This window comes from Culex pipiens, chromosome 2 (assembly GCF_016801865.2).
Source record: "Culex pipiens pallens isolate TS chromosome 2, TS_CPP_V2, whole genome shotgun sequence".
Lineage (NCBI taxonomy): Eukaryota > Metazoa > Arthropoda > Insecta > Diptera > Culicidae > Culex > Culex pipiens.
Window position 1 is genome coordinate 151,360,424 of NC_068938.1, and position 14,145 is coordinate 151,374,568.

At 36.5% G+C, this 14,145-nt stretch overlaps 1 pseudogene; it reads left to right on the top strand.

Annotated features, from left to right (window-relative positions):
- The first annotated feature begins 13,306 nt into the window (after positions 1 to 13,306).
- LOC128092680 (UPF0746 protein DDB_G0281095-like) overlaps positions 13,307 to 14,145 on the top strand; it is a 1,010-nt pseudogene continuing 171 nt past the window's right edge.

The window sequence follows — 14,145 nt, forward strand, 5'->3', positions numbered from 1 at the left end:
TAATCTAACCAACGATGAGTCGGATGGTGGATCCGGACATAGTTTACATACATTTAAGTGAGATCCGGCTTCCAAAAAGTACATAAATATCACTTAAGTGGCCATATCTCGAGACAGGGTTGCCAGATCTTCTATGTTTTGGACTCGTTGGAAAGGTCTTTTGATAACCTAACCAACAATGGGTCGGATGATGGATCCGGACATAGTTTACATACATTTAAGTGAGATCCGGCTTCAAAAAAGTACACAAATATCACTTAAGTGGCCATATCTCGAGTCAGGGTTGCCAGATCTTCTATGTTTTGGACTCGTTGGAAAGGTCTCTTGATTACCTAACCAATGATGGATCGGATGGTGGATCCGGACATAGTTTACATACATTTAAGGGAGATCCGGCTTCAAAAAAGTACATAAATATCACTTAAGTGGCCATATCTCGAGTCAGGGTTGCCAGATCTTCAATGTTTTGGACTCGTTGGAAAGGTCTTTTGATAACCTAACCAACGTCGGGTCGGATGGTGGATCCGGACATAGTTTACATACATTTAAGTGAGATCCGGCTTCAAAAAAGTACATAAATATCACTTAAGTGGCCATATCTCGAGACAGGGTTGCCAGATCTTCAATGTTTTGGACTCGTTGGAAAGGTCTTTTGATAATCTAACCAACGATGAGTCGGATGGTGGATCCGGACATAGTTTACATACATTTAAGTGAGATCCGGCTTCAAAAAAGTACATAAATATCACTTAAGTGGCCATATCTCGAGTCAGGGTTGCCAGATCTTCAATATTTTGGACTCGTTGGAAAGGTCTTTTGATAACCTAACCAACAATGGGTCGGATGGGGGATCCGGACATAGTTTACATACATTTAAGTGAGATCCGGCTTCCAAAAAGTACATAAATATCACTTAAGTGGCCATATCTCGAGACAGGGTTGCCAGATCTTCAATGTTTTGGACTCGTTGGAAAGGTCTTTTGATAACCTAACCAACAATGGGTCGGATGGTGGATCCGGACATAGTTTACATACATTTAAGTGAGATCCGGCTTCAAAAAAGTACATAAATATCACTTAAGTGGCCATATCTCGAGACAGGGTTGCCAGATCTTCAATGTTTTGGACTCGTTGGAAAGGTCTTTTGATAATCTAACCAACGATGAGTCGGATGGTGGATCCGGACATAGTTTACATACATTTAAGTGAGATCCGGCTTCCAAAAAGTACATAAATATCACTTAAGTGGCCATATCTCGAGACAGGGTTGCCAGATCTTCTATGTTTTGGACTCGTTGGAAAGGTCTTTTGATAACCTAACCAACAATGGGTCGGATGATGGATCCGGACATAGTTTACATACATTTAAGTGAGATCCGGCTTCAAAAAAGTACACAAATATCACTTAAGTGGCCATATCTCGAGTCAGGGTTGCCAGATCTTCTATGTTTTGGACTCGTTGGAAAGGTCTCTTGATTACCTAACCAATGATGGATCGGATGGTGGATCCGGACATAGTTTACATACATTTAAGGGAGATCCGGCTTCAAAAAAGTACATAAATATCACTTAAGTGGCCATATCTCGAGTCAGGGTTGCCAGATCTTCAATGTTTTGGACTCGTTGGAAAGGTCTTTTGATAACCTAACCAACGTCGGGTCGGATGGTGGATCCGGACATAGTTTACATACATTTAAGTGAGATCCGGCTTCAAAAAAGTACATAAATATCACTTAAGTGGCCATATCTCGAGACAGGGTTGCCAGATCTTCAATGTTTTGGACTCGTTGGAAAGGTCTTTTGATAATCTAACCAACGATGAGTCGGATAATCTAACCAACGATGAGTCGGATGGTGGATCCGGACATAGTTTACATACATTTAAGTGAGATCCGGCTTCAAAAAAGTACATAAATATCACTTAAGTGGCCATATCTCGAGTCAGGGTTGCCAGATCTTCAATATTTTGGACTCGTTGGAAAGGTCTTTTGATAACCTAACCAACAATGGGTCGGATGGTGGATCCGGACATAGTTTACATACATTTAAGTGAGATCCGGCTTCCAAAAAGTACATAAATATCACTTAAGTGGCCATATCTCGAGACAGGGTTGCCAGATCTTCAATGTTTTGGACTCGTTGGGAAGGTCTTTTGATAACCTAACCAACGAAGGGTCGGATATTGGATCCGGACATAGTTTACATACATTTTAGTGAGATCCGGATATATATGAAAACACATTTTTATACATAACTTTTGAATTACTTATTGAAACTTCAATCTGTATAAAACTCGATCTATGGGACCCTAAACCAAGTCGAATGCAACAAGTTCGGGTCAAATCGGTTCAGCCAGTGCCGAGAAACATGAGCTAGTTTGTTGGTCACATACATACATACACACACACATACACACACACATACACACACACATACACACACACATACACACAGACATTTGTTCAGTTTTCGGTTCTGAGTCGATATGTATACATGAAGGTGGGTCTACGATGTTTTTATACAAAGTTCATTTTTAGAGCAGGATTATAGCCTTACCTCAGTGAGGAAGGCAAAATTAACGATGTAGTTTTGTTGACAATATGATTACACACAGGAGAAGACCGTATAATATTTGGGAAATGAGGATTTTTATCTCAAATCTATTTTAATTTTTTTTATAAAGCATTGACAACTATTGGAAATGGTTGTGACACGTACTTTTAAGATTTTTGTTTACATTATTCAATGTATCTTTTTACTGTTTTTTAAGCGACAGCTTCAAAAAAATAAAAAATAACAATAATTAAAATTTTAAATTACAAGCAAAATTACAAAATTTAACATTTGAATGAAAAATGCAATTTACATCTTACAATCTTTAGTTTTTAAAATATTCAAAAGCATTTGGCATTTTTTTGTTGTAAAGTTTTTTTTTGAGTACTGTACAACGGAATTTCACAAAAAAATTAAATGTTGTTGATCGATCTCAAATATGCTAAACAAGCCTTACCCGACAGACTTCGTTCTGCCTTTTTTCGTTTGTTGACGTTTTTAGCTTTTTTGCTTCTTCAGCCTCCTTTGATCAAAATTTGCTTTAACGTAACTTTTTCCATACAATTTGCCGATACTCCGGAATCGGTTCCAGAGTGGCCAAAGTGTCAACTTATTAGCGTAAAAACCTTCCTTGGGCTTATACGAACCCAACGCAGCAAAGAGCGCCTCGATCCGACCTTTCGTGTTCAACTGATACGCGTTCGAACAAAACCATCGAAATTTTTTATATATATAGAAGATATGATTCCAAACGCTGGAAAATGTATTTCAAATTATTTTCAGTTCATTAGACATCTTTTACCATAAAATTTTTTATGTTTTTTAAAAAAATATTATTTTTGCCCCCTGATTTTTCGGACCAATTTTGGAGGGGAGGGCACATAAACTTAAAAAAATATTTGCAACGACCTGAGATATTGCCATGCAAAGGTTTAAAAACAAGAATAATTGATGTTTTCCAAGTCTCACCCAAACAACCCATAATTTTCTAACGTCGATATCTCAGCAACTAATGGTCCGATTTTCAATGTTAAAATATGAAACATTCGTGAAATTTTCCGATCTTTTCGAAAACAATATTTTTAAATCAAGACTAACATTTCAAAAGGGCGTAATATTGAATGTTTGGCCCTTTTGAAATGTAAGTCTTGATTTAAAAAAAAATGATTGATTTTACTGTTTTTTAACCTTTTCATAGGGACGTGGCGTTACATCGTGCTGCCACCTGTTTTTTTTTAAGTGCAAGAGTGGAAAAGTGCTGAGTCATCGTCTAAAAATAGACGGCTTCCTATCACGCCCAGCAAAATGAAGTCGATAAAGTAGTCAGTTTCGATGAGAAAAAGTGGAAAACGTGGTCTAAAAATAGCGACGTCATCCCTCTATGGCAATATCTCCGCAACTAAGGGTCGTCTCAACAATGTTCAAAAATGCAAAATATAGAGAATTCTCTCAGCTTTGAAATTTTTTTTCAAAAGTGGGCAAACATGGGCACTTATTTTAAAAAATAAATAACTGAGAATTTTTTTAAAAAGTATCATAAAAATGGCTATAACTTGAAAACGGTGCATTTAATCAAAATTTCACTGAAGTACTTTTTGATTGCAAATTTGATTATTTGATATCGAAAAGTGAAGTGGACAAATTTTTGAGACCAATATTTCGATTTAAAAAAAAACAGTATTGAATCAAAAATTCAAGTCGGTCGAAGATTTTTTGCCCATCCTGGAAATTTCTGAAAAGTTGTCATTTTATGTCCCTTAAAACATATCAGAAAATGAAAAAAAAAGATTTTTTGCAAATCAAGTTTTAGTTACAAAAATTAAAATTAAAAATCACCAAAAAAATTTTAATCGTGTATCATTTTTTTTCACTGTAGTCCTTATTTAAATCTAAAACTTTGCCGAAGACACCAAATCGATCAAAAAATTACTTCAAAAGATACAGATTTTTGAATTTTTATAGATCATTTTTTTTTCAATTTGTATGGAAAATTATATGGACAAACCAATGATGCAAAATGGCTTCTTTGGAAAAAATACAAAAAAATCGAATGACCGAAATCTCCGAAAATTGCTCTATTGTGTGCGTTTGAGAGTTTTTTTTTTTTGAAAGTTTAGCAAATTTTGTTAAGAATGACCATTTGACAATGTTGTGGCACATGCATTGCTAGAATGACTCGTTTTTTCTTAAATATATTGTTTATGATAAACGGCAGTATCTGGCTAGGTTATTTAGAGATATTTTCATTTTTTTTTGTTTCAAGGAGAAAACTTCAACAAACTGGTGATAAATGGACAAAATCATTACTTTTTCAAAAAACTTTTTCGTAAATTTTAAATATCTCTTGAAGAATACATGCAAATACATTTTTTTGGTTTTGTCTGCTCTGCAACTTTGTAGAACATTTACACCTAGTTTTTCCTACAAAATTACAAAAAAATGAGTCATTTAAAAATGCAAAATGTTGTTCTAAATGCAAAAATAACCTCTCAGGGTTGTTGCAGATTCGAAAAGTACATACAATTTTTGATAAACTGACATGTCTCACGAATTGTTACCGTTAAGTAACGAGAAATGGAAGTAATTTAAACTATTTTTAAGAAGTAAAATACTTTTTTTTTTAATTTTGAGTACGCCTTGGGCGTAAAAATTTACACTAAAGTCCCTTTGACACCAGTTGTCTATCTTCTCACAGTTTCGAGCTACAAATCACTGAAAAACGAGTCTTAGTATAAATCCACCGTCACGGGATATCGGAAAATGGATCACGGGTTCGTAATCAGGGACCAAAATTACCACTCAGAGCAAAGTTTCACAGAATTCGAAGACGGAATGGGTCGGGCAACTTTTTCCGAATCCGTTTGAGTTGACCCATAAACAAATGATTACACTGTCCTACAAACATTGAGAAAAATGAATGCGCAGAGGTTCTCACAAACACGTGCAACTTGAATTTTTCAAAAATATTTAGACAGGGCCGAATGGTTTTTCTCCAAAGTTTGTATGTAGAATTAGTGGGAATTACATCCCACTTTCTGCTTGATAAATTTACACTGATATAAAAAAAAGTACAAAATTCCTTTATTCTAGGAATTTTGCCTCTTTTTCTCATTGTGTAATTGGGTGTTTTGGATTACTGAATAAGGAAGATAGGCAAAATCACTGGAATTTATTAATTTGGTACTTATTGTTATATTTCAATGTAGTTACAATGCAATGTAAAGTATAAAGTCAAATTAAAACCACAGTTTGTTCACAATGTTGATCCACTCAAATTGATTTACATCAAGGATTGTAAATAAATTTAAAAAATGATAAAAATTTAAGAAAAATATTAATTTCAAGAACTTCGTGGCTACCAAAAATGTTTAATGATTTCTTTAAAACTTCTTTAAAAGTCTTAATTTTGACCCATCTATTTTCCCACCGTTTCCCCTAAAACCCCGCCAATTTGGCTGTGGAGTTTTGCGGTTCGAGTGTCCTAGACCTGGGAATCCTTCCGGAGAAATCCCTGCCCTTTAATTCAAAACTATTTCGGCCTGGTGCTACCGTGTTTCATGCCGTGGCTGGGGGAAAAGAACTTGTTCGATTTTGGAAACGACCACACAAGAAGACGATATGCCATCAGAGGAGGATAACACACCACTAATAAACGGTTTCCGGTCGATTGCGTTTGTGAACGGTCGGTCCGTTGAACGGTTGATCCTGGCAATTTACCTTTATGAAATTGACAGTTTTTCAGAGCGGCCTCTGTGAGCCACAATGGCTGCAGGTGAGATTTGGACTTTTAGATTGAAACTAATGGGGCTTGTTTTGGGAGGAGAGTTTGTCGTCTAGGATTTTGAAACATATTTGGCGGGGTTTTAGAAGGGATCAGCCTTCTGCTAATGTGTTTATATGAAGAGCAATCAGGAAGCGATTTACTGAATGGAGGGGAACGAAATCCTTTCGAATTTTGATTTTTTTTTTAGTCGAAGTTCATCTTAACAATTTCTAATTCCGTCATGCTGCTGGCCAGATTTCCCTGTTGGTTAAAATCCTTCTCACGCATCACGTCCATCCTTTGGGAGGGAGGCCCAACACTGCGACATTTTTCCACTACTTGTCATTCATGAACGAGATTCATTCACTTCCACTTTTTCACTATCTCCGCAATCCTTAAGGAGTCTGTGTTTCATCGCATCACGGAACCACGTGACTTTCTTCGAAATAAGCAGCAGCTAATATGTGAGCATTTGGGGTGGCTTGTTTCTTGAATTTCCGTAGTAAAAGTCAGTGAAAAGTTAAAAGTTGAGTTGACACCATGCTCAATTTCCAGTGCAGCTAGTTCCGTATGCATCACCAGACCCATCCATCGTCAAAGTGTTTTTCTTTCCTAGAATAACGAATCAAGGGCCTAGTGTCCTTTTGAGGACACTTTTTCCGCCCCTCAACTCTCTCTTGCTATAGTAGGGAAATCAGGCCACGCAGCTGATATAAATTCCGCTGATGGGTGGAAATTAAATTTTTCGTGGCCTGCGAGGAAAAAACAACACAAACATAAGAACAATGGGAGGGAACTCCACCAAGTGATTAGTTTTTCCTCACTCTTTTGTGGAAAATTTGAATGAAATGAGTGGAAAAAATGTTGAAAGTCATTCAGCTTTTTGAATGAAAGTCTCCCTTCCCTAATTTTCCCCACCACTTTGGAAAATGGAAAAAGATGATGGAAAACTTAAAACAGGCCACCCGGAATGACGGAAAACGACGCATGATGACTCGAACTCCTTTTTATTTACCAAGCAAAAAAAACCCAAACTTTACCACCGCTAATGTGAGGCGATATTTTCCGAGCTTTTCCAGCGTTTGGCCCACATTTATTACTCATCCCACCCACACAAACACACAGAGTTTTTAAGTGGGGTGGCCACTTTTTGCGTACCAATTTTCCCACCCCCGGCTGCTCAAAAATGTGTGCGACACAGGCGTTAATAAAAAGTGATAGTTTGTTGAAATTGTTTTCCATCTCCTGACAAATAGCGGGGAAAACAGCTCTATTAGGAGTGGGGGCGTGCAAAACGTGATTGACGGAAACCATTTTCGGGCGGTTGGTTGGATGTGCCACAGCAATTTAAAGCGCGCTTGTTGACACGTTTGGAAAATTAAAACAAAAGCTTTGTTTGATGAAATGCGATTTTGCAATTTATGGTACATTTAAAATCGAGTGAATTTTGTGTTTTCAATAGGAAAAAAACTCAATAACCAAATTTGGTGAATAAGATAAAAAAATTATCAATCACTTTTGAAATATTGTTTTTTTTTAGTTCCTTCAAGTTTTAGAGTCACTTTGTTCAAACTTCAACATTATTCGAACATTTTTTTGTAAGAATCCAACCAACATCAAATTATTCGCTCTAAATTGCCTTGGCATTCTCGATTGCGAGATTCCTACTCGAAACTAGGTGTCCGAAGGCTTGATTGTTGAGGCAATTGCAAACCTCTTTTTACATGTAAGCTTCCATCCACCCCGGGATTCGAACTGACGACCTTTGGATTGTTAGTCCAACTGCCTCCACCTGCGACTCCACCGAGACGACTCCTACACCTGGATTGAGCTAACGACCTAACCCGCTAGGTTAGACCGGGGCCAAAATTTACTTCCCCATCCGACGGAAGGCGTGGTCAGACATATCTCGTCTCGAAAAATGCCACCGGGACCGTCTGGGATCGAACCCTAGCCGACTGGGTGAGAGGCAACCACACTTACCCCCTTGTAAGATATTTTATAAAAAAAAGCATTGAAACATAATGTTAAATTTAAAAGGGCATTATGCAGCCATAGTGAATCCTTTTCCTTCTTTCATTCCATGATAATCATCAGAGCTATCCCTCAAAAATTAGTTTTCAAGAATGAAAATTTAGATTTTTGGTCATAACCTTTAACATCAATTCTGACTTCATGGGTATTAATAAAATATTTGGATATTTTTCGAATTTCGTTACAATTTTGAAAAAAATATCGTCGTAATATTTTTTTAAATTGTATCAAATCAATTTTCAATTAATCAAATAATTTGAATAAATTAAAAAAATAAGCTAAATTACACTAACATTTAAAAGTAATATTGATTTCAAACTTCAAAACGGTGGTCGCATCATTTGTTACAAATCTGCATGGAATTTCATCCAAATCTGCTTGAAATCTGTTCTCATGATTCTTTGTGATATAGGAGTTTTTTTTACAATTTTGCCCATTAAAAAACATATTGAAACGAGGATCAAACCAGGAACTTCTTGGTTGGTAATCCAACCCGATTATATACGGCTTAGACGCAAAATCTGATATATAAAGGAAGCGTTCTTAAATTATGCAATTCAAAAATTTGGACTTTTGGACTCCTCGTTACAAAATTTCCATATAAATTTAAATTAAATGTAAGAGCGTAACACGGACCTTGACCCCCCCCCCCCCTTCCTCCCCAACTTCTTTACATAATAAGAGAATACTCCCCAAGATAACATTTTTGATAGCAAATCGATTAAGTCACATTTTGATACAGTTTTTTTTCCTTTGGCTGGTGACCAAATTCTTAAATTATATTAAATTATATTTGTTTTGGTGAAACTTTGTGTGTATTTTTGACTTTTAATTGGAATTATTGGTTAGTCTATACAATTTTGGCTACCGTAAATAGAAAAAAATATCAACATATTCAAAAATCTGTATCTTGGTGACGGATTTCCCGATCGATTTGCTGTCTTCGGCAAAGTTGAGGATCAATAATCTTAGAAGTTTTCAGGAAAAACAATGATAACGAGAAGAATAATATTTTTCAATTGTACCATTCGCACAGCAAATTGAATTACGCAAATTAACCATTTTTGGAAAATTTCATTTTGAATCTGTTTTAGATGAAAAAATGCCATTTTTTAGCTATTGCACAAGTTGGTAAAGTTTAGTTTGGCAGAGCTGCCAATTAAAAAAAAATGATTTAAAAAAAAGGTTGAAAATAGCAGATATATTTAAAATGTATTTTAAAATGTAATATCATATTTGCAAAAATCTCAAAACATAAGTTTTGATATCGTACAGCGTTTTCAAGTTACATCAGAGCAATTCTCTGAGATTTCGGTCATTCGATTTTTTTTGTATTTTTTAATCCGGCTTATACGGTCTAGATGCTTTCGGTTTGCCCAAAGAAGCCATTTTGCATCATCAGTTTGTCCATATAATTTTTCATACAAATTTGGCAGCTGGCCATACAAAAATGATGTATGAAAATTCGAAAATCTGTATCTTTGAAAGGAATTTTTGATCGATTTGGTGTCTTCGGCAAAGTTGTAGGTATGGATAAGGACTACACAAAGAAATGATACACGGTAAAAAAATTGGTGATTTTTTATTTCTTTTTTTGTCACTAAAAACATTGTTTTTATTTTATTCATTATCTGTTATGTTTTAGGAGACATCAAATACCAAAATTTCTGAAATTTCCAGAATGGGCAACGAATCTTTGACCGAGTTATGAAGTTTTGAATCAATATTGACTTTTTTCAAACTTCATTTTTCGATGTAAATTCAAAATGTCGATATCTCAGCAGCTTATGGTCCGATTTGCAATGTTAAATTATGAAACATTCGTGAAATTTTTCGATCTTTGCGAAAAAAATATTTTCGAAATTTTTCAATCAAGAATAACATTTCAAAAGAGCCAAACATTCAATATTATGCCCTTTTGAAATATTAGTCTTGATTTAAATTTTTTGAAAATATAGTTTTCACGAATGTTTCATATTTTAACATTGAAAATCGGACCATTAGCTGCTGAGATATCAATATTAGAAAATGGTGTGTTGTTTGAGTGAGACTTAGAAAACATCAATTTTCTTGTTTTTAAACCTTTGCACGGCAATATTTCAGCAACTAAGGGTGGTCCTATCAACAAACATAAAAAAAACAAAATAAAGAGAATTTTCTCAGCTTTTCAACTTTTTTTTTCAAAAGTGGGCAAGCATGGGCACGAATTTTAAACATTGAATAATTGAGACAATTTTTAAAAAAAGTTGCCTAAAAATGGCTATCACTTGAAAACTGTGCACTTTATCAAAATTTCACTAAAGTACTGTTTGATTGCAAATTCAATTTTAACATCGAAAAACAAAGTTGAATTTTTTTTGCGACCAGCATTACAATTTTTTGAAAAAAAAAATCAGTATTGATTAAAAAAATCATAAATCGGTCGAAGATTTTTTGCCCAATCTGGAAATTTCTGCAAAGTTGGCATTTGATGTTCCCTAAAACATATCAGAAAATGAAAAAAAAAATTGCGTTTTTTGCAAATCAAGTTTTAGTAACAAAAAGTGAAATTAAAAAACACAAAAAAATACAGTGCAGTCCATATCCATACCTACAACTTTGCCGATGACACCAAATAGATCAAATAATTCCTTCCAAAGATACCGATTTTTTAATTTTCATATATTATTTTTGTATGGAAAGCTGCCAAATTTGTATGAAAAATTATATGGACAAACTAATGATGCAAATGGCTTCTTTGGGCATACCGAAAGTACCAAGAAAGTTTCAGCTGGTTTAAAAAATACAAAAATTAAAATTCATATAAAAATAACGGTTTCGAAGAGAACTGCTCATCAATTAAAAATTGGTATTATGACTTTGTGTATTTTGGTTGAAAAAGAAGTTAAATTATTTTAAAGCAGTCTTTATCGAAAATAATATTTTTATAATTTTTAGTATGGTTATGCATTCTTTCAAATGCGGGCAGTTTATCTAAACATTTTATTTTGTTAGCATATTTTTGTTTCTGTTTTCAAAAATAGCAGTTATTGAAAATATTAAAAAGGGAGAATATTCTCGAGTTGTGGTAATTTTTAAAGCATGAGCTGTTCTGTATTTTTGTAAGATTTTATTTTTATTTGTGTTACTTTTAGTAAAGAAAGGTATGTGTCAAAATAGCTTCTTCAAAAATGAAATTAAATATGAATTCTTTTAAACCTGTGCAGTAGATGGTAGCGAGCGTAATAACCCGGGACAAAATTCTTGGGAAATTGGCCTTATTTGATTATCTCGATTCCCGAGATATTTGGCCCATACAGACGAGAGTTTTGATACTATAAATATTCAATCAAAAATCCATGCAGCGGCAAAAGAAGAGTTCATTTGATTTACACATTTCAAACGTTTAAAATCGCAAAAAAAATCATAAAATTTGTAATTGATGACACGACCACTAAGTTGGGGAGAGTTTACATTAAAAAATTAGCACACAATGAAGTTAAAATTAATATACTTCTCTTCTTCTATGTTATTTCAAAATTTTGAGTGTTTGTAGATAATTAGGCGTAACCTTTGATCTAATTAGAGGAACAATAAAACATGACGTTTATTCAAAAACTATTCTTTTTACCCGTCTAAAACTGAATGCGGAAACGAACCCTGCAAAGTTCATAAATCAGGGTTGTTGACTCTTCAACGCAATAATCCTTTTCTAGTTAATTCTTCTCTAATCTATCTCATCCTGCGGCATTCCGTATTCCCACCGGGCGAGGCAATCTTTTTGTTTTTAACTTGCAAAACTGCATCCTCTGGTACACACTTTATGTACGCTGGTCTGGTGCATGCACCAAAGGTATGCAGTTTTAGGGGGGACCCTTAATCAAGGCTCCTCTAATAGAGTCCACGCGCGTGAGTTACAACGACGCGGATGACAATTTCCGCGAACCGGTGAGTGTGGCCGCACAGGATGTTCGTGGCACCCGTGAACAATGGCCAAAGATTACACGCGGACTAATCCGGCTTGAAATGGTGGTTTATTAACACCCGGGTCGACCCCTAGTCAACCCCTCCTGCAGTAATGCTCCCGTGGGAATTGGAATGATTTAATGGACCGCAAAATGAGTCAACGGCCGCGAGTCTGATTTATCTCGATTCATTTGGCCGTGTTGGTTCCTTTGACCACCGGAGTGGTGAACCATGAAGAGTCATGCAGCTGCAGGACAGGGGTTTCATCTGGACGCGCGCGCGATGATGTCGTCCGTGTTACATTTAGTTGCTGGTTGGTTGCAGTACTGACCAAAAGCCTGCAGCTATTGGACAAGTGTCCTACCGCAAGGTAGTGAATGAGTTGGTTTGTTTCACGAGTTTGGTTCTAATCAAAATTTTCGACTTAATTATTTTTCTGGAGTTGTCCAGTAATACAAAACAACACTGAAGACTAACTTGCTGCAGCTGCCTCCCGTGGAGGCCATCAGCCAAGTCCTTGTTGTCCCGACAGAGAAGATGTCAACGCGTTTCCGTTACACTGCAGATCTTCAATTTACCAATGCAGATAAGCAGCTCGTGCAAACTCCAAGACCGGGATTGGCTGTCCAAGGCACTTTAGAAATTAAAGAACGAGTTCAAAGTCCAGGAATGATGTCAATGATTTTTAACTCAGCGTCAATACAATTCTATCGATTGTCATAACAAACTTAAATTTCTTTACTTTTTATCAATTTTCCACCAAAAAGACTTCCCTTCTCCCTCCTTTTGAACTTTTCATCATCCTAGAACAAGCTCGAAAACCCCACCAGCCAAAGGGAATGCAAAGTAAACGTTGACCCACATCGGGTCACCGCTCGACTCTTTTTAATAAATTTATTTGTTTGGTGGTGTAAAATATAACCATCACCATCCCCTCCTTCCGAAACCTGACTTGCAAAACCCGGAACAGAACACAGAACAAACTTGCGGGGGTCATTTAGTATAGCCACCATGTCACCACGTGGCCAGAGGGTGGGGAAGGGAAGGGTCCGCCGCGAGGACACAGCCAATGACAGGAACAAACAGCCACCACCAGAGGGTTGTTTGCCGCTAGAGAGACTATGGTTGTACTCTGCAGGGCCCTGACCATTTCTGGTCTTCTGGTTTGGGCCGGGAACGGCGAGGAAAAATTCTGGCTGTTGCTGTTCTTATTGAAGAAGGTTATGGATTAAAAGCAAAAACAAAAGCAAAAACAACAGCAAAAGCAAAAGCAAAAGCAAAAGCAAAAGCAAAAGCAAAAGCAACAGCAACAGCAACAGCAACAGCAACAGCAACAGCAACAGCAACAGCAACAGCAACAGCAACAGCAACAGCAACAGCAACAGCAACAGCAACAGCAACAGCAACAGCAACAGCAACAGCAACAGCAACAGCAACAGCAACAGCAACAGCAACAGCAACAGCAACAGCAACAGCAACAGCAACAGCAACAGCAACAGCAACAGCAACAGCAACAGCAACAGCAACAGCAACAGCAACAGCAACAGCAACAGCAACAGCAACAGCAACAGCAACAGCAACAGCAACAGCAACAGCAACAGCAACAGCAACAGCAACAGCAACAGCAACAGCAACAGCAACAGCAACAGCAACAGCAACAGCAACAGCAACAGCAACAGCAACAGCAACAGCAACAGCAACAGCAACAGCAACAGCAACAGCAACAGCAACAGCAACAGCAACAGCAACAGCAACAGCAACAGCAACAGCAACAGCAACAGCAACAGCAACAGCAACAGCAACAGCAACAGCAACAGCAACAGCAACAGCAACAGCAACAGCAACAGCAA